This window comes from Emys orbicularis, chromosome 7 (genome assembly GCF_028017835.1).
Source record: "Emys orbicularis isolate rEmyOrb1 chromosome 7, rEmyOrb1.hap1, whole genome shotgun sequence".
Taxonomy (NCBI): Eukaryota; Metazoa; Chordata; order Testudines; family Emydidae; genus Emys; species Emys orbicularis.
In genome coordinates, this window is record NC_088689.1 from 45036498 (window position 1) to 45058879 (window position 22382).

Sequence of the window (22382 nt, forward strand, 5' to 3'; positions counted from 1 at the left end):
CATGTCAAGTGACAAGCACCTACATCATGTTATCCTTCCACTCTGCCCATCAGATTATTTTGAGCAAGTAGAGTATTGATAGCATACAAGAAGTCCTTTAAAAAGGCAGAACTGTGCAGTCAGGATATGAACTACATAAGAATAGTGCACACATGCACAATAATGTTTATGCTTACAAACCTAAACAGAAATTATCAGACTAATTTTAGGCACCAGTCTTGACAGCTTCCCTTTAACTTAATAGAAAGGAAGACTAGAATATTAATTGCCTATATGGCAAATGGAGTGGTTTATGAAAACCTGACTACATATTTACTCAGGCAACAGTTTCTTCTCTATTGTTCTGCATTTCTCCTTTCTCTCTAATCATCCCTTTATAGTTTGCTAAACATGACTGCAAATACTTCAAGTAATGGAAGTCTAAACACAAATAATAATCACTACATTCCCATCACTTCAATCCCCTAGCCTTAGTTTAAAAAAAAAAAAAAAGGGTGGGGGGGACTCAAGAAGAGAATTCACAAATCAATATTTGAATTTGAGAGTTTAGGGGGAAAAGGGAAGAACAAGTTGTCTTAGGAAGATTAACACTTAGAACCAAGATACCAGCCAGAAAACTTTTCAGTGTATAAAATGACGAATACCAAATTCCAACCAGGTTAGACCCCATGCTATAGGATATAAACCTAAATAAATTTAAATGGAAATCTGGTTTTAATCTTAATTATAAAAGCCCTGGCAGTCTACTATAATTTTTAAAGCATTACAAATTAAAACCTCATTTACCTTTAAAATAAAGGGTCACCACCTTTAAACATCTACAAACAAAAACTATTCATCCATTTCAGAAGTATCCAAATAAAAATGGTCAGACCAATATATGTTAATATATCTAGAGTTGGAGCAGCCACTCCAACTTACCCAATATACTTGGCTATTGTAGCACATGGTACCATGCAAAAGATATATACGTTCCAAGAATACTGAAACATCAGAAAGCAAGCTAAGAACAGTGTAATAAACCTTAACTCTGAAAAGCAGATACAGGGTTACATTAGAATTGCATCTGCTTATGTCAGGTATGAATTTAGCACTTATTAAAAATTAAGAGCCATGGTGGCAAAAAAGGTGCACTTCCATCTGCAACTGAATAGAAGATTGCACACATTCTACTAGACATGCCTTGCCCATTATCCACACATTCATGATCTGTCCTTTAGTTACTGCTATTCATATCTAATATTCCTAAAGCTCTGAAAACATGAAGAACTAAATATTATTGTAAAAGTTAACATGACTAATCAAGAGAAAAAGCTAAGCATTCTAAGCAGCTACCAGGTAAATTTTACTTTCAAGATCCCCCTTACAAGCTACGCATCAACTGGGCCTCATTTCTGAACTCACAAAAAGAATAATATATTTTATGAAATAGCTGACCTGGCCACTAAGTACAACTGGTTTAGATCTGTACACATTCCCATCAGCCACGTTTTTGCCAGCCTTTCCATTTTTCTCCCCTTTGTTATTTTATATCTCCTGGTGCCAACACTGACTGCAACAGTTGAATGCCTTAGCTTGTACCCTGCAGCATCAGCGAGTACCAGCAGAACGGTGCAGGGGAGACTTTGAACAGAAAATGCAATACAGTGGCGCCAACCCCAAGCCCTGAGTGAACTAGAACAGCACTCAAATAACCTATGAATGCATGGTGAGAATATTCTATTCACTAGAGCTCTCTCTCTCTCAAAAAATAAAAATAAAAAATGAAACCCCTAAATTCCTCTTTGGACTTTCCAGAAGTAGCTTTGAGAAGAGTGTGGAGAGCAGGAAATACACTTAATGTTTGATATTAAGTGTGTCCATGAATCTAAATTCAGTTACAAAACTTAAAAGGTCAGTGTTATATATTATCCTAAGCAGTAAGGCATTGGGACTACAACATACCTCTTGACTTTAAGCACACGCTCTTCCTTTCTAAGGGCTTGTCTACATTACAGAGCCTTGGCCAATATAATGATGCCAGCAAAGCCAAAGAGTAGATGCAGCATAAGCCGCAAAATAAGTTTGTCTGCCTGCACAGTAACACCACCTCCCTGAGGTCGTTAGCTAAGCCAAAGAAGAACTCTATCACCATAGTCATATCTACCCTGGAGGTTTTACTGGCATAGCCATGTCAGCTAGGCAGTGTGATTTCTTTTTCCTCTCTCGCTCGCTCCTAGCTAATGCAGCTATGCTAGCAAACCTTTGTGCTGTAGACCTGGCCTAAACTATTCTACTTCCCCTCACAGTTAGAATCTTGTGTCTAAGGCCGTGTCTACACTAGGAGAACTTTACTATTAAAGGAATACTGACCTACTATACTGGCAAAGTGCCCCTACTGTGGGCACAGCTACACCAGCAAAGCTGCACTTTCTACCAGTATGGTAAAACCACCCCCCACACATGAAACAAGATATACCAACAAGGCTGCACTTTTCTGGTAAAACTGCATCTACACTAGGGACTTCTGTTGCACAGCTCTGTCAGTCAGGGATCACAACTCCTCATACCACTGACCAACACAGCTGTGCCAGTAAAAGTCCATAGCACAGATCTAGCCTTAATGTTTGTACACCACCTGGGGCAGCAGAGCCCTGACCCCTAACTGGGACCTCTAGATAGTATGCTACATAATAAAACAATATTACCTCCTCTCAGCTAAGTCAAAGAGCTTTTCTCTTTAATTATTCTTGATCTTTCTGTTGACTTTCACACAACTGAGCACTCACCATTTATGTTCTACACTTACATGAATCTGTGTTCTCCTGATTATTATTCTAATTGTTTTTTCAGCATCACCTTTAGGGGCTCTTCATCTTCCTATCTATTGGAATCCCCATAGGGATCTATTCTCCGGTCTCTTCTCATCTCTCTCTGTATATATGCACTTTATTTAGATGATCCCCAAATTTACCTCTGACCTTTCCCCTTCTGACCAGTCTAGCATAGTTGAAAATTTGACTATTTACTCCTATTCTTTACTTTGTCTCTCTTAGCCAATCTCTAGTCAGAGGACAGTACCTTAGCTCTCATTCCTTGACTACTTTGCTTCTTTAAGAGCATTTTGTGAGGTACTTTGTCACAGGCTTTTTGACATTCCAAGTAAGTTACAAAAGCTTTGCAGGTTTGTCCCCAACATGTCATATTCATCTAGGTAAGGGGTCTCAAACATGCGGCCCGCGGGGTTATTTTATGCGGCCCACAAGCTCCTCGTGGCCCCCCCGCCCTCCCTCAGCATTTACCTAGAGCGGCTCCGGTCCGACCTGCACCGGGGGCAGGGCAGGCTCGCTGCCCACCTGCCCTGCCCCCGCGCCGCTCCGGGAAGCGGCCGGAACCTGGGGGAGGAGGGGCGCAGGGGTGTGTGTGTTGCAGTTGCTTCAGGCACTGCCCCCAGCAGCTCCCATTGGCCACAGTTCCCAATCCCAGGCCAATGGGAACTCCTGGGGGCGGTGCCTGAAGCAACAGCAACACACACACCCCTGCGCCCCTCCTCCCCCAGGTTCCGGCCGCTTCCCGGAGCGGCGTGGGGGCAGGGCAGGCAGGGTGCCTGCCCTGCCCTCAGTGCGCGTCGGCCCGGAGCCCGCCCCGCGAACCCCTCCTGCAACCGAACCCCCTGCCGCACCCCGCACCACTCCTGCACCCCGACCCCCTGCCCTGAAACCCCTGCCACACCCCAACCCGCTGCCCTGAGCCCCCTGCTGCACCCTGCACCCCTACCCCCTGCCCTGAACCCCTTGCTGTACCCTGCACCCCTCCTACACCCCGACCCCCTGCTGAGTCCCCTCCTGCACCCCAACCCCCTGCCCTGAGCCCCCTGCCCCCCTCCTGCACCCCAACCCCCTGCCCCACCCTGCACCCCTGCCGCACCCCAACTCCCTGCCCTGAGCCCCTGCCACACCCCACCACCCTCCTGCACCCCCTTGGGGCAGGGAGGGGGCGGAGTTGGGGTGGGGATTTCGGGGAAGGGGTTGGAATGGGGGCAGGGAAGGGGTGGGAAGAGGCGGGGCAGGGGCGGGACCTCATGGAAGGGGTGGAGTGGGGGCGGGTCCGAAGGCAGCGGGGGGGAGGTATCAGTAAATGCGGCCCTCGGGCCAACGTACTAGTCCTCATGTGGCCCTTGTGGTCATTTGAGTTTGAGACCCCTGATCTAGGTACTTTTAGTTCTATTTTTAAACCTTTATCCTAAATATGAAGTAAAGCTCACCAGACTGCAACTCCTAGCATCACTGCTACCCTTTCCCCCCCACCCCCCACCCCCAAGACAGGATCAACATTTCCCACTCTCCAGTCTTATTGAAGAGTAGCCAATTTCAATGACAGATTGGATATTTTCACTAGAAACTCAACTGCCTTATTCTTAAATTCCTTCAGAACTCTTGCACATATACTATCAAGTAAATCCTAGTGATTTCTTGCTCTTAATTTTAATCAAATTTGTTCTAGCACCTCCTATTCTGACACTTGGAACTCTAACAGCACCTCAGCTTTATTACCTGAGAAGTGTAGGTCCAAACGCAGAATCTCTTCATCACTTCCTGTGCTGAAGGCAGATAAAGATAAGATCACTCAGCTTCTCTGTTATGTCTGTATCTTTCTTTATGCCCTGGTAGACCAATGGACCAACTGACTCTGTCTCATGTTTCCTAATATACTTAAAATATTTCTTGTTATTTATTTTTATGTCTTTGGCTATTTATTCTTCAAACCCCCTTAACAATTAACTTTCATGTTATATTTTACTTGACACAATTTGTGCCTTTCCATTTCCTTTACTAGGCTTGAAATTTCATTTTCTGAATCAGTGGTTCTCAAAGCTGGTCTGCTGCTTGTTCAGGGAAAGCCCCTGGCGGGCCGGGCCAGTTTGTTTACCTGCCGCGTCCGCAGGTTCGGCCGATCACGGCTCCCACTGGCTGCGGTTTGCCACTCCAGGCCAATGGGGGCTGCGGGAAGCGGCGCGGGCAGAGGGATGTGCTGGCTGCCCTTCCTACAGCCCGCATTGGCCTGGAGCGGCGAACTGCAGCCAGTGGGAACTGCGATCGGCCGAACCTGCGGACAGGGCAGGTAAACAAACCGGCCCGGCCCGCCAGGGGCTTTCCCTGAACAAGCAGCAGACCAGCTTTGAGAACCACTGATCTGGACACCTGCTTCACTCAAACAGCCTCTTGAACCTTGCCATTTAACAACCCTTTTTTTCTCCTTTGCCTTTCTACTTCCTTCTTGGGTAGAGGTATGACTATTATAGTATGCTTAAATAAACTGCATGCTGAGCCAAAGGATTTAAATTCACTCACCTTTAACATAGGGTCTTTTTGACTAGCTTGTTCTTATTTTTAAAACCTCCTTTTTAAAGTTTAATGTCACAGTGCCAGTTTTTGGTATGATTTCTCCCTCAAGGATGTTGAGCTAATTATATTATAGTCACTTATGAGTTAGTTGCTCAGCTATAATTACTTTTTGAATCAATTCATAAGTTCTTTAGAACTAAGTTAAGAATAACTGTTGCAAGAAGCAACCATTTTAAGGTGTATGGAAATCGCTTTTCTGAACCTTTTCCCATGCTGACATTTGACCAGTTTATATAAAAGTAGTTGAAATCACCCTTTATTATTGTTTTATTATACTTAGCTGCCTCTGACTTCCCCGCACATTGTGCATACAGCATCCTTTTCCTGATCAGGATGCCACCAGTAGAATCCTATAAAATTAATGTTATAAGAATACAAATGTATTTGTACTTTAACAAAATTAAAAATAGCTACCACACCAAGTTACTAATGCAGGCTTCTCTGTAAAACAGGGGTCGGCAACCTTTCAAAAGTGGTGTGCCGAGTCTTCATTTATTCACTCTAATTTAAGGTTTTGCGTGCCAGTAATACATTTTAACATTTTTAGACGGTCTCTTTCTATAAGTCTAGAATATATAACTAAACTATTATTGTATGTAAAGTAAATAAGGTTTTTAAAATGTTCAAGAAGCTTCATTTAAAATTAAATTAAAATGTAGAGCCCCCGGACTGGTGGCCAGGACCCGGGCAGTGTGAGTGCCCCTGAAAATCAGCTTGCGTGCCACCCTTGGCACGCATGCCATAGGTTGCCTACCCCAGCTGTAAAATATCCATTACCTGTGCTAAAACTAACTCTGAGAGGTCAGAAAATTAGAAAAGTACACTTCCTCTAGTGAACTTGATAAAGAAACTCAGGATTTCCAGTTAGTTATAGGCAGATTGCAAGACATTCTATGTTTAAAGTGTACTTAGTTAAACTACCAGGAAGATATTTCAAACTTCAGCTTTGTTGTTTGAAAAGATTTAAAACAAATCTATGTAAGGAGACTTCAGAATCTATAGCCTTTCCAATTTTAACCCACTCTTGCATAAAAAGCCTATGGCATCTATAGGTCCTATGGAGTTACAGTACGCACAAAATTTAATAGTGTGCATCTTTGAGTCTGCATGATGTGTGGAATTTAGAATTTAAAGTTAAGCAGCATGCCCGTTATCAAAGTCTTCATAACTTTATTTGCTAAGCTGCCAATGTCCCTTTGAGTGTTCTGGAATTTTTGGCTACTACATAACTGTTACTCATTAAAAGTAATTAATTGCAGAATTACGCACACAGTGGAAAATGGTCAGCCTCATTATTTACAGGATCAGTTATTACATCTTTTAATCTACTTACAACTCTTTCCTGAGTTTTACTTTGAGAATGCGATTGTATAGAAGCTTTATGTTCAAAACATTGCTAATAATGAAAGGAATCACACAGTACATGTTCAGCATATCCATAGAGAGCAAAGGTTTGAGGGTTGTGGGTATCTTGTTTTTGAAAGAGAGGGATGAATGTTTGAAAAGATAAATGTTGTTAGATCTTCTCCTTACTATTACTGCTGCACTTTATAGTACAGAACCTACTGGGAGCAGAACAGAGAAAGCTAGAGGTCAGGCATTTGCTTGAGGGCTCTTGCACTGCATTCCTCACAAACTTAGAGAACGAAAACTTCTAGACATTTTAAAGTAATCAATTATTTGTGGAAAGGTGAAGAATTTAACTAATCTGTCAAGATAGGCCTTGTTCTCTGCCCACAGATACTAGAGATCAAACAGATTCTATATGTGTTTTTCCTAAACCATTTCTCAAAGTTATAATTTTGAACAAAAAATACTGAAATTCATTTCTAATACATATCAAATAAAGACCACTGCTACTACCCGCTTAGCCAGTTATCTGGCTCTACTTGCTATCACCTTTCAGTCTAGCTCTACCGCAGGGGTCGGCAACCTACGGCACGCGTGCCAAACACAGCACGCGAGCCGATTTTGATTGGCACGCAGCTCCCTGCCGCGGTCCCGGCCTCCAGCCCCACTGAGCCCCCCCGCCCACCGCTCTCCCCTGCAGAGGCAGAAGCTTGGTTCTGCAGCAGCCAAGCTTCCCCCCTCTCCCGCTTCTTCCCCCAGCATGGTGCTTTCCGGCCCCTCCTCCTCTCCGTCCCTGCGCCAATCAGCTGATGGCCCTAGCGAGGGGGAGGGGGAAGAGCGGCAGCGTGCACACAGCTCCGTAGAGGCAGAGAGAGGTAGGGACGGAGCCTGGGGGAAGGAGGTGGAACAGGGCATATCCCTTCCAGCCCCCTGCCCTGAGCCACTCAGGGCAGGGGGCTGGGAGCACCCCCATGAGCCGAGCACTCCAGCCTTCTGCCCTGCACCCCCCCACACACACACTCAGCCTTCTCCCCTGCACCCACCACACACCCCAGCCCTCTGCCCTGAACCCCCTCCACCCCAACACACACCCAGCCTTCTGCCCTACACCCCCACAGCCCCAGCCCTCTGCCCTGAACCCCCCCCACACACACCTAGCCTTCTGCCCTGCACCCCCATACCCCCAGCCCTCTGTCCTGAACCCCCCACACGCCAAGCCTTCTGCCCCGCAGCCCCAGCCCTCTGCCCTGAACCCCCCCCCACACACACTCAGCCTTCTGCCCTGCACTCCCCATACCCCAGCCCTCTGTCCTGACCTTTGAACCCCCACACACACCCAGCCTTCTGCCCTGCACCTCCCACACACCCCAGCCCTCTGCCCTGAACCCCCCCCACCCCAACATACACCCAGTCTTCTGCCCTGAACCCCCACACCCCCTCAGCCCTCTGCCCTGAACCCCCCACACCCCAACACACACCCGGCCTTCTGCCCTGCACCCCCCACAGCCCTCTGACCTGACCCTTGAACCCCCCATACCCCCAGCCCTCTGCCCTGACCCTTGAACCCCCCCACACCCAGCCTTCTGCCCTACACCCCCCACACTCCCCAGCCCTCTGCCCTGATCCCTGAACCCCCCCCACACACACACACACCAGCCTTCTGCCCTGAACCCCCTCCCCCAGCCCTCTGCCCTGACCCCTGAAACACCCCCGTCCCCAGGTCTTGGGTCCCAGCCGTAGGCCCTGCTCAGCCCGCTGCCGGCCTAGGTGAACAGAACCCCAGGCTGGCAGCGAGCTGAGCAGGCTGGTGGCGTAAGATCAGCATTTTAATTTAATTTTAAATGACGCTTCTTAAACATTTTGAAAACCTTGTTTACTTTACATACAATAGTTTAGTTATATAATATAGACTTATAGAAAGAGACCTTCTAAAAATGTTAAAATGAATTACCATCACGCAAAACCTTAAATTAGAGTGAATAAATGAAGACTTGGCACACCACTTCTGAAAGGTTGCGTACCCCTGCTCTACTGTATGCAGACACTCTTTGCCCTTTAAAGGCATGTGAAGGAAGCTAGAAGATGTAACAAAGATACAAATATTCTGGTTTACTGGTATTTGAGTTCTCAATCACTGCGAATTCCAGGCTCCAGCTGCTATTCAAGGAGGAGTCTTCACACATTTCAGACTTAGGAAGGCACGATAGTTCAGGATTTCCACCTAACACTCTGTGTGGCAATTTATTTGTTTTGTTATTTATTTATTTATTTACCAAGCCCATGCAGTCTCTTCCTGGAAAGTCTCCCCTAACCACTTAGCTTGCTATAAATTAATACCAAACAAGGTAAGATAAAGAAAGTATTTTTTCATACAACGCACAGTCAGTCTGGAACTCTTTGTCAGAGCATGTTGTGAAGACCAAGACTATAACAGGATTCAAAGAAGAACTAGATAAGTTCATGGAGGACAGGTCCATCAATGGCTATTAGCCAGGATGGGCAGGGATGGTGTCCCTACCCTCTGTTTGCCAGAAGCTGGGAATGGGTGACAGGGGATGGATCACTTGATAATTCCCTGTTCTGTTCGTTCCCGCTGGAGCACCTAGCATTGGTCACTGTCGGAAGACAGGATACTGAGCTAGATGGACCTTTGGTCTGACCCAGTATGGCCGCTCTTATGTTCTTATTATTTTGATATGTTTCCGACTTCCCACTGATATGTTTCACACAGACCATTTACTGTCTAAACTAACATTAGATTAGGACTACATCTAATAATCTAATGCATTATGTATCTAAAACTGTTTTCATTTAGATCCTACACTCTTTAGAGAACCAGTGTCATCTTCAGTTTTATACAGCACCAAGAGCTCAAGAAAATTGCCGTGTTTAGCAAGTCCTAAGGTTTTTATGGCATGTGTTGATAAAATAACATTTCTTCTGCATGGAAGAGGACAAATATATTCGGAATTAATAAGTGAATGATTTAAAAAAAGAAACTTTAAAAAGAAAAACTGGATTATACCTAGCATCTCAAAAAAAAGCTTTGAAGTTCTAGGGAAATATTGATCACATATTTGGGGACATGAAAAACAGAAAAGAAACAAAATGTTTGAAAGGGCACAAAGCATTTCCTATTTTGTTTTAATTTAAACGCCACATAAATTAAAAGATCATGCTAGATTACAAGAATTACAACTACTGTATATGACTTCTAAAATAAACTAGAGCAAGAGATTCTTTTCTTTTCTGCCAATGCCAGAGTTCAATATTCCATAATGCTCCTGCAACACTCAACAGCTTCAGAGTGCATTAATGTGAATACAGTTCCCTATAAGGGTTTAGTTGTTAATGATAAAAACAAGGAGTCCGGTGGCACCTTAAAGACTATTTATTTGGGCATAAGCTATCGTGGGTAAAAAAACCTCACTTCTTCAGATGTATGATGTTAACCACTGAAACACACACAGAACCCTGCACTTATGTTCCAGCTAGAAAGTGTTTCTGCTCATCTTTAAAAATGGTCCAAAACCAAGACGACAAAATCTCAGTCTTTTACTAACAGCTGTTAAAAAATATTATGGTTATCACAGATCTGATCAAGTTCCCCCTGCTGGACGCTCATCAGACTGCTGTGAGGGGAACCAAATGTTGACTCCCACGTGCCCTTAGCTTCCTGGGATTGGTAAGAATTTAGGCACCATCCTGGCTTTGGCCCTCTAGGCATGCACAGACCCAGATCTGTGTCTCATACTACTCTTGGCAGGGGACCCTGCAGACCAATTGTCTAGGCCCTAAAACTAGTGCCACCTCCCCAGCAGCTCTATCACATTCCCCAGAATCCCACCAAAGGTGTGAGCCTTCTGGTTTACAGGTTCTCTCTTCAAGGGTACATGACAGTGAAAGCAAACAGACAGACTTTGTACAGGATTCTAAACACAATTATTCTTTACTTAGTTAAAATGAGAAATACACAGATCTATACAAAATAATAAATACATCTATACGCATGCTTCAGATTTCCTCCCTACTCTGAAGAATTCCTTTGGCTTGGGCCCAGTTCTCAACGCTGTCCAGGATCTTTCCCCTGCAGCTCATGGTTTTTCTTCAGACTCCTGGAACCTTTCTATGTGAGCTGATCATCTCTGACCTTGGCTGCTCACCCAGAACAGACCACCTGCCACAAAATCCTACCCATCTCTTCCTCTCTCCTGACAAAGCTTCCTATTTATCTGAGTCTCCCCTGAGTTTATCTATCCCCATACTAATACCTGGGCTCTTTGTTCTCTCCTTGGTGATTTTCCATTTCCCCCGCAGAGAAGATGGAGAAACTAGCTTCTTTGCTTAGACATCCTCCTTTGCATACCCATTGTCCCAAAATGGTTCTACCTGAACAGGCGACCATTAACGATCTAATAAACCACCACAGTATCTGGACTGGGATAGATGTGCTACAGTCCCTCTCAGCAAATGGTGAATTCACCATTCACAGAGGATACACTTGCCATAATACAATAATTCATAACAGCTTTGTAACACCAACCAGAATTCATATGTTGCACATAGACAGATTCCCCAAGTCATCACAATGGTGTCTGAAGATGATCCTCCAAGATACAGTGGTGTGTGTATTAAGTTTCTAACATAGCTGGGCATTTACTAGAAATGCTCATGAGCAGGTATGTTTGATTTTGATCTGGAGAAAATTCAGACATCTGCAGCATTACCAACCACCTGCCCATCACAAAGTGAAATTTGAGGAAACTAATATTTCAGATGCAGACTGATTAGGATTTGTGATAGTGAAGTTATGAAGCTACCACATATAAAAGTGACAGCCCACAAGATTTCAACCTAGCCAATGAAGTGCCCTCTATGGTAATACAACATTTTCCATAATAAGGGGCAAAGAAAACAAAATCACAGGTTCTTCCTCCAATTACCACACACCTTGTAGGCTTTTAACAAAATATGTTGCCAATCCTGACAAATTAAGATTTGTAGGTTCTTGGTTCCATTTTTCTTACCACTATGCTTAAGGAACAATCACCATATCTGAACAATTCAGAGGTCCTTGCCTCAGGTCTGTTAAAAGGAAATGAAACTGGTAAATAATTCAGTAATATACGAGTAGATATGTCCTACGCTAATCATGAAGACACTATAAAGGAGAATAGATTTCTTATACATTTCTGTTCTTGTAATACCACATTTCTCTACTGTTAAAATAAGACATTACAGTTCTCCATAAATAGATAATATTCAAAGAGCTACTTGCTACAGCATGACAGACGGACTTCTGCACCAGGTAGGAGGTAAAGAGAGTTTAGCATAGGCCTGAATTGTAACCATACCAAGAACTAGACTGACCCCTTCACATACGCTGCCTTGACTATTTCCTAGTATTGTTACATTCAGGACTACGCCAAACGCTGTTCACCTGCTACCTGACGCACGGTCCCTCCAAGGCCCAGCACCACTTACTCTTGTTGAGCGGCTGGGTGAGCTCGGCCCCGATGTCCCCCTCCGGGCCCGGCCCCAGGGGCTGCACGTGCAGGGGCACGAACAAGGTGGTGTCCGGGGCCCTGACGCCGTTCCCCTCGGACGAGGAGGCGGCGGCCCGGCTCGGGTGCCGGAGGCCCCCCAGGCTCCGGAAGACAGCAAAGGCGGCGCCGGCATGGCGGGGCGAGGGTCCCGGGCGGGCCGGTAGCCGGGAGAGCAGCCGTACGCAGCGGTTCATAGACGCAACACACGCCACTCCGCCAGCAACTGGCGGCGCAGCCCTACTGCGTCATCACAGAGTGACACAGACCCTCGGTCAGGGCTGCCCGGCCAGGTGCCTGACTGGGGAACATGTTAACAAAGACGGCAGCAGCCCCGCCAGGCTTGCCGTGCATCCGCAGGGAGAGGAAATGCTGAACCCGGCGGTGCCCCTTCCGCCGATACCCGGCCCGGCACCCTCCGTGGTCACTAACACTGGGACGGGCAGCACCGTCTGCCGCCGGCGATTAGCAATGACGAGCTTAGGGTGGAAGGGCCCAGGGCGGGGACTTGCCTGGGTGTCAACAGCGAGCCCCAGCGGCAGCGGGGCCAGACTTGCGGGCAGGGGGAGCGCACCCAAGCAGGGGCGGCCTGTACCCCCGTAACTGCCGTGCTGGCTCGTGAGATGCCTGGTAGCTACGGGCTGGGGAGGAGGGGCCAGGAGCCGCTCCGGATTGCCTGTGAGTCTCCAGGCATTAAATCTAAATCTCCAGGAGACTGCTGAGAGAAACCGGGGCCAGAACTCCTAGGGCACTCTGAAAATGAATATTGAATGGTGAATCCGATTTATACAGTAGGCCCGCCGGGGTTTTAAATGCCATGATAATGTGCATTTTTCTGCCCAACAGGTGCACTGTGCGTGCATTTCTTCATCTTGGGTGATTGTGTTTTGTCATGACGTAAAGTCTGTGCACCGTAACTGATATATGCACGCACGCAGGCACGTTTGCATTGTCTGGTCTCTTTAGTCTACGCTCCACTGCCTCGCACTTTCAGAAAAAGAGAACAGAAATGGATGAGGGTGAGGGCTCCTCGAAACATAGCAGCTCTGAAGGTATCGTAAAAAAGAAAAAATACTATTGTTGTTACAATGACAACTGGTGTAAAGACCCAGACTATAAAAACTGGCTTCGCAAAGTCGATGAATTTACAGCAGAATGCATTTTGTGTCGTCAAACATTTTCCATTAAATATGAAGGGAGACGAGCTGTTAACATCCATGCAGAATGTACAAAACACAAGGAAGCTGTGAAAAATCAGAAACGAACACCTCAGATTGCATCCTTTTTTACAAAAAAGGACGCACCTCAAGTAAATCTAGTGACAGCAGCAGAAATCGGAGAAATTTACCATGGTGTGGTTCATCATTTAAGTTATGCTAGTCAGTGTGGTAACAATATGCTTCCAAGGTTTCTACCAGATTCAGAAATTGCAAGAAAAATGTCTTGTGGACGGACAAAAGCAACGAGTATTACTGAGAATGTTTTGGCACCAAAATCGCAAGAACTTTTGCTTAATGATCTTGAATTAGCAGGGTTTTTTTCAGTTGGATCGGACGCCTCTAATAAGGGAAATAGGAAGTTTTTCCCAATAACTGTTCGTTATTTTTCCAAGACAGAAGGGATTAAACATGGCTTGCTTGATTTTTACCATGATAATGACGAGACAAGTGAGGCCATTGCTGCACGCATTTCAAATATTATAGAAGAAAACGGCCTTAGTATAAACTGCGTATCATCTTATGTAGCTGATAATGCATCTGTTAATTTTGAGAAACATAGGTCAGTTTATCAGAAGCTTAAACAATTGAATGACAGAATTATTGAGGTTGGATGCAAATGCCATGTAATTCATAACTGTATTAAAAATGGCATGAAAGCTTTGAGTTTTGACGTTGAAAGTCTTGTCCTGAAAGTATATAGCGAGTTCTCTTCCTCTGCTAAAAAGTCAGAATCTCTCAGTTCATTTTTTGAATTCGTAGAAATTGAGTATAAGGAAATTCTGCATCATGTACCAACTAGGTGGCTGTCCCTTCTGCCTGCAATAGAACAAGTCCTACAATACTGGCCTGCGTTAAAGGCATATTTCATATCAGAGGGGGAAGAAGAATGTGTCAAGATTATATGGGAAGCATTCAGTGAGGATGAGCAGGAGTCTCTCCCTCTTTGTTATGTTTACTTTCTGCATAACCTGATGGGAGTATTTTATGAAGCACTCAAAAAGCTAGAATGCAATAATGCCAGCTGTACAGAATTAGATTGTGTCATGGAAAGTCTTCATTCTAAACTAAAGAGAAGGAAAGAGGACAACTTTTATGGAAGATCAGTTCAGGCTATTTTGTGCAATGTCTCTCCATCTAATAAGAGGAAATTTAAGGAAGAAGCGGATAAGGCGTTTTCAAGATGCATTGCATACCTTGAGAAATGGTATGATTTCAAGACATCTGTTTTCAAACAAATGTCAGTCCTCTCACTGGACAATGAAGTAAAATGGTCTGATCTTGAGAAGTTGGCTGAAGTTCTTCGCATTGAGATTGATTTTGACAAGCTGTTTGATGATTACTGCGTTTTACAGCAAATAAGAAGAGAAATCATTTCGAAGGAGCAAAAAATAGATCAAAGATGGGTAGAAGTTTTCAAACAAATTCCAGAAAGTGGAAACAGCCAAATGTTTAAACTTGTATCTTTCACACTTTCAATTCCAGTCTCAAATGCGTACTGTGAAAGGGTCTTCAGCTTAATGACTCAGCTTTGGAGCAAAGAAAGAAACAGACTGAGTGAAAATGTTGTGAAAGCAGAGTTACAGGTGCAACTGAATTATAGTATGTCGTGCGCTGACTTTTATGAATATGTCAAAAAGTCCCCAGAGTTGCTCAAAGCAGCAAGAAGCCAGCTGAAGTACAGATTTAAGAAGAAAAACTCTGAGCAAAGGCACTCTGCTACAGGAAACCCAACTTCTATAATGTAAATACAATAATATTTGATTTTAAGTCAAATCAATTCATTTTTGCTGTATCTAATTTTCTAATGGTACAGTATTTTATTTTCTGTATTTTTAAATAATGGAATTAACTAACGCACATATACACACAAACATTTAAGCATGCATTAACAAGCAAAGTAACCTAAACCCAATCTTGCTATTTAAAAATAAGATTCACATTACAACTGGAGATTTTGTAATATTTTTTTTTATGCAATATGTTTAAAATGTGAAATTGATTCATACGATGCTCCTTATTTCCACCGAAGGCAAAATGATGGCTCTGCAGTGAATGAGTTTTAGAGTACAGAAGTCAATCATTACTGCCATTACATCATGTGATGAAACCTTCTGGAATAGAGCCAAACAGAGCTGGCAACCCTATATCCACCCTGTGCCACATGTATCCCAAGCTGGGTGTTCCTTCTCACCTTGACTTGCATCTCAGCAACTCAGGCTTTTCATTAATGAAAAACATAAGCCTGAGCCACAATAAATGCATTTTGTGGCCACAAAAATGTTTAGTTATGCCAGCTGCTGGCTATATTTCAGCCTGGATTGTTACTAATAAACAGCCTTTCCTGCAGAAAATAACTCCATTTAAACACCACCCACTCACTGTGTAAAAAAACCGGAGGCAAACTTTTGAAACTCCTCCCTAGGTGAAAGACAAAACGTTCCTGTCCAAAGGCTGCCAATTTTATAGCCTTGTTTTCTCCTCCAGTCAGATTTCACACAACTTTCTTAACAACCATTTGCAAAAATGCAATATCTGTGATCCACTTGGAAAAGCTTTGAGCTTGAAGGCCAACAATAGTAAAATCCATATCTCTTTTACGGGTTTTGTTATGAATAAATGGATTACACCCAAATTATAGGAATTTTAAAATCTCAAATACTAAAGCATTTTTTGTATATGCAGCTGTAATCAACATTGTACAACATTAAGATTATCAAGTAAAAAGTGCTAATGAAAACTAGGCCTTATATCCCAGTAATTAATCAAATGCAGGCATGTGGATGATAAATTAGAGGGGAATTATAAATACAGATACTGTGAAGTTTCTATGAGATTCTAGAATACATATTTTAATATTTCACATAAGTCAGAGTAGGAGTGGAGCATGGTCAGCAAAATATTCAAGGACAAAGGATCGGGTTAGGATATGATTTAGGCTGCACTGCTAATCTGGTGGGCTTCAACTGAACTTTATTGAATGTTTATAGGTGCTTTCCCCCCCCCCCCCTCTTTAAGCTTGCATCTACTACATGGAAGCAATTTCAGCTGACAGCTCACCACACAGCTGTTCCAAGGGGCAGACTGAATATACTAACACATGAAAGTATCAAGGCTTCTTATATAGTTAATTCAGATTTTTGACATGTAAGAGCAGTTGAGACTAGCTGTTAACAGATACAAGCTGTAGAATAAATATGAAATTAAAAAAAATTAGTTCTTAAGCTGGTTAAGGAATATGTGTTGTAAAGAAACACCCCAACTAGTAATTAGAAAGAAGGCTTTGAAAATAAGTTATAAATCCAGATGGAATAGAAATGGGAGGATAGTTGATTTAAAAAAATGATAAAGTTTCTTAAAAAAAAAAAAAGGCTTCTCATAGACTCATAGACTTTAAGGTCAGAAGGGACCAATATGGTCATCTAGTCTGACCTCCCGCATGATGCAGGCCACAAAAGCTGACCCACCCACAACAGAATCTTCCAGCCTGCGACCCCTGCCCTATGCTGCGGAGGAAGGCGAAAAACCTCCAGGGCCTTCTAAGCGATAGGGGGTGACTGCAGATGGTTTTAAATACATAAAAAAATCTGTCTTAAAAGGAGCCAACATGAACCTTCTCACCCCACATACCAGTGTTATCTTAACAGTAAACCTATGTGAACCCAGGTGCAACAGAAAAACTGTTGGTCAGCAAGAAGGAGGAAAAGAAAGGTCTTGGGGAGAAAGGAGGTTGTAAATTTTAACTGGATTAAGACTGGAAATAAGGGTGAACTGTCTTAGATTGGTTTTTAGCTGAAGTCAATAATTAGCAATGACCTCACACATTTGTTAAAGGATATATTGCTAATACCTGCTGACCAAGTTAGAGCTGACTAATATGGGTCTAAGCACTTCTGGTTTAGCCCGTTTGTAAGTATCTTGGATCAAATGCTTCTAAATGTTTTGTTACAGTTTGTAGTAAATTTCTTATTAGTTAGGCTTTTTAAGCATGTGTAGAGCAATTGTATAAACACTAGTTGGCCTTTGGATTTAATAAAGGAATTTCTGGTTAAATTAGCATCATAGTAATACTTTGCACACACAATAATTCCAACATAAGCCTTTAAAATTTAGGTTATGTTATAGGTACAAGGATTGCAGGTTTATTGGCAGTGCCCCACTTTAGGGCAACTGCACCTGTATTTCCCTAGTGTTCCAGCAAGGACACCTATGCTCAGGCATCCAGCTCCCCCAGCTGTTGCCTTTCTGGTTAGAATTTTCTCTGGCATTCTCTCCTTTCTGACTGGGATAGTCCCAGGCTGCACAGTTCCCAGTCTTCATTGTGTATTTCCCAGCAAAGACAGTCTGCCTAGGGGGACCTGCTTGCTTTCTCTTCAGAGACTAACAACAGAGATATTGTTATTGATACACAATTCTTTCTAAGCATGCCTACTTTATTCTTAAGGTAAAAAGCCTTATAGAGAAAATGTATTAAAAGCAATAAAAACTTGCATGCATCATCCCACCTAGAGGTGGTTTTTTTGTTGTTGTTTTGTGGTAACAAGTTCATCAAAGCTTCAGCTCAGAATAACCAGTTTTGTGGGGACTCAGTAGGCCAGATCCTTCCACTCCTCCCCTAAGGATTGGGGCCTTCTGTGGATGAGGGGCCTATCCGTTTGATGGATCAGGAAGGAGTCCGTTTAAACCCCAGGCTTTTCTCCAAAAGGCTTTTTTGTCTGTTGGTCTCTGGAGAATCCACTTTAAACTAGCATATCTCTACATGGGGGGTGGCTTCAGAGGCCAATAATGAAAGAAAATCATTAGCACCACCTCTCTCTATTAGGTATATTAGTTGACAAATGTGAGGAACCATCCCAGATTGAGATGGCAGTAGAGGAGGTTTGGAAACAAATTAATAAATTAAACAGTAATAAGTCACCAGGACCAGATGGTATTCATCCAGGAGTTCTGAAGGAACTCCTATATGAAATTGCAGAACTGCAGTATGTAACCTATCACTTAAATCAGCTTTTGTACCAGATGACTGGAGAATAGCTACTGTGATGCCAAATTTTTTAAAAAGGCTCCAGAGGCAAGCCTGGCAATTACAGGCCAGTAAGCCTAACTTCAGTTCCAGGCAAATTTCAACTACAGTAGAACCTCAGAGCTACGAACAGACCAGTCAACCACACACCTCATTTGGAATCAGAAGTACACAATCAGGCAGCAGCAGCGATTGGGGGCTGGGGGAGGCAAATATAGTACAGTACTGTGTTAAATTACTAAAAAAAAAAAAAAAATTCTTCTGCATAGTAAAGTTTCAAAGCTGTATTACATCAATGTTCAGTTGTAAACTTTTGAAAGAGTCATAAAAAATGGTTACTCACCTTTGTAACTGTTGTTCTTCGAGATGTGTTGCTCATATCCATGCCAATTAGGTGTGCGCGCGCCGTGTGCATGATCGTCGGAGAATTTTCTACCCTAGCAACACCCGGTGGGTCGGCTGTGGAGCCCCCTGGAGTGGTGCCTTCATGGCGCCGGATATATACCCCAGCCGACCCAGCGCCCCCTCAGTTCCTTCTTGCTGGTTACTCCGACAGTGGGGAAGGGGGGCGGGTTTGGAATGGATATGAGCAACACATCTCGAAGAACAGTTACAAAGGTGAGTAACCGTTTTTTCTTCTTCGAGTGCTTGCTCATATCGATTCCAATTAGGTGACTCCCAAGCCTTACCTAGGCGGTGGGGTCGGAGTGAGACATTGCTGTGTGCAAAACCGCTGACCCGACTGCAGCATCGTCTCTGGATTGCTGTACCAGCGCATAGTGAGCGGCGAATGTGTGGACCGATGACCAAACCGCCGCCTTACAAATGTCCTGGATCGGGACCTGAGCCAGGAAGGCGGTCGAGGAGGCTTGGGCCCTCGTGGAGTGGGCGGTGAGGCGCGGCGTCGGGACACCGGCCAGGTCGTAGCAAGCACGAATGCAGGACGTGATCCAAGAGGACAGGCACTGTGAGGAGACTGGTGAGCCTTTCATCCGGTCGGCCACTGCAACGAAGAGTTGTGTCGTCTTCCTAAACGGCTTTGTACGGTCAATATAGAAAGCCAGGGCCCTGCGTACGTCCAAGGAATGCATACGCTGGTCTTGACAGGTAGCGTGCGGCTTAGAATGGAAGACCGGGAGAAATATATCCTGGTTCACATGAAAAGGTGAAACTACCTTGGGAAGAAAGGCAGGGTGGGGGCGAAGCTGCACCTTGTCCTTATGGAAAACTGTGTATGGAGGCTCAGACGTAAGCGCCCTGAGTTCAGAAACGCGCCTTGCTGAAGTGATGGCTACAAGGAAGGCTGTCTTCCAAGATAGGTACAGGAGTGAACAGGTAGCCAATGGCTCGAACGGGGGCCCTGTGAGCTTTGTGAGAACCAGGTTGAGATCCCACATCGGAACGGGCTGGCGTTGCTGTGGGTACAGTTGGTCTAAGCCCTTGAGGAATCTGACGACCATCGGGTTAGAGAAGACCGAGGAAGCGTGTTCTCCTGGGTGGAACGCCGATATAGCGGCCAGGTGAATCCTGACCGAAGATATCGCCAAGCCCTGCTGTTTTAGGGATAGGAGATATTCAAGTATAAGAGGAATTGACGCCTGCAAGGGGGGCGTGGCTCGCTGCTCGCACCAACAGGAGAAACGCTTCCACTTGGCTAAGTAAGTGGTCCGTGTACAGGGCTTTCTACTTCCCAGCAGAATCTGTTGGACGGAATGCGAGCATTGCCGCTCTGTCCGATTCAGCCATGGAGCATCCACGCTGTGAGGTGGAGCGACTGCAGGTCGGGGTGACACAGTCGGCCGTGATCCTGAGAGATCAGATCTGGGCACAAGGGAAGCGTGATCGGTGTTTGAACCGATAGCTCCAACAGCGTGGTGTACCAGTGCTGCCTTGGCCAAGCTGGAGCGACTAGAATCACCCGTGCCTGGTCTCTGCGTAGCTTGAGCAGTACCCTGTGGACCAGTGGGAACGGAGGAAAAGTGTAAAACAGGTGGTCCTTCCACGTTAGAAGGAACGCGTCCGACAGGGAGCCCAGAGATCGCCCTTGTAGGGAGCAGAACGCGTGGCACTTCCTGTTGGCTCGAGATGCGAACAGGTCGACCTGGGGAAATCCCCACCTCTGGAAGACGGAATAGATGATGTCCAGGCGAATCGACCACTCGTGCGTCTGGAAGGACCTGCTGAGACGGTCCGCTAGCGTGTTCTGGACTCCAGGAAGGAACGATGCCGTGAGATGTATTGAATGGGCGATGCAGAATTCCCACAGACGAATGGCCTCTTGGCATAGAAGCGACGACCAGGCTCCTCCTTGCTCGTTGATGTAAAACATGGCCATGGTATTGTCGGTGAGGACTGACACGCAACGGCCCTGTAAGAGACCGAGAAATGCCTGACAGGCTAGGCGCACCGCCATCAGCTCTCGAACATTGATGTGCAGGGCTAGTTGGGGTGCGGTCCACATTCCCTGGGTATGGTGCTCCCTGAGGTGAGCGCCCCAACCTAGAGATGAGGCGTCCGTGACCAGATGCAGGGAGGGTTGAGGGGCGTGGAACGGCACTCCTGCGCAAACCGCTTTGCGGTCCAGCCACCAGGTGAGAGAGGCCAGGACTGGGGGTTGTTCGCTCTTGGGACTAAGAGGGACCAGACATCAATCCAGGCTCTCCACATCTTTCTGAATAAGTTTCTCATATTTCAAACTTGTAAGTAAACAGCCAGGCAAGGCGTGTTAGTTTACCTTCGTTTTCTCAACTTGTAAATGTACCTTTTACTAGGGTGTTTACCTCTGTTTGCTGCAACTTTGAACCTAAGGCTAGAGGGGGGTCCTCTGGGCTCTTTAAGTTTGATTACCCTGTAAAGTTATTTTCCATCCTGATTTTACAGAGATGACTTTTACCTTTTTCTTTAATTAAAAGCCTTCTTTTTAAGAACCTGATTGATTTTTCCTTGTTTTTAGATCCAAGGGGGTTGGATCTTGATCCACCAGGAGTTGGTGGGAGGAAGGAGGGATGATGCTTAATTTCTCCTTGTTTTAAGATCCAAGGGGTTTGGATCTGTATTCACCAGGGAATTGGTGAAGTCTCTCTCAAGGCTACCCAGGGAAGGGAATTAGCACATTGGGAGTGGTGGCAGCGGACCAGATCTAAGCTGGTAGTTAAGCTTAGAAGTTTTCATGCAGGCCCCCACATTTGTACCCTAAAGTTCAGAGAGGGGAAGCAGCCTTGACACTCCCCATCCCTGCCCCAGCCAGAGCAGCTCATTCTCCCCCCACAGGGGTGCAGGGAGTACAATCTACACACACTGGCAGGAGTTCATTGCATGATCTGCTCCCATGGATTGCAAATCCAATCTCCTTTGGGAGAGATTCTCTCCTCCTCTTTCTACCTCTCCCCAGACAGACAGGGGACGCCACAGAGGAACCCTAATGCCACTCACTTGCTCTAGGTAATGGACAGATGGATGGTGGATGTTCAGGGTTGCCAGCTGTCCCTCGCCCTCCTCCTCACTCTCCAAGCCCAAGGCACGCTGGAGTGGGTGGTGACCTGAGGAGTTACCCTGCCCAGTCAGCAGGCAGGGTGATGACACTGGGCGATCGACTGGCTGTGAAAACAAGCGTCTGTCTTATTGCCAAGGGACAGAGAAATTCAGCCAGCAGCAGGGGGTGCAGAACACTGCCCTAATGCGGGGGTGACAGCGCATCCCAGCTCCTGACATCCCACCACTTTACACACCTTCCTGGAGCCTGCTGCACTTGACAATTTCAAAATAATAAAATACAAATAAAATAGAATATTTCAGCTATTCTTTTCCGTCATAATCTGATCTGAAAAAACATGATAGGACACCTCATATTATGCAGTGCTCCTAG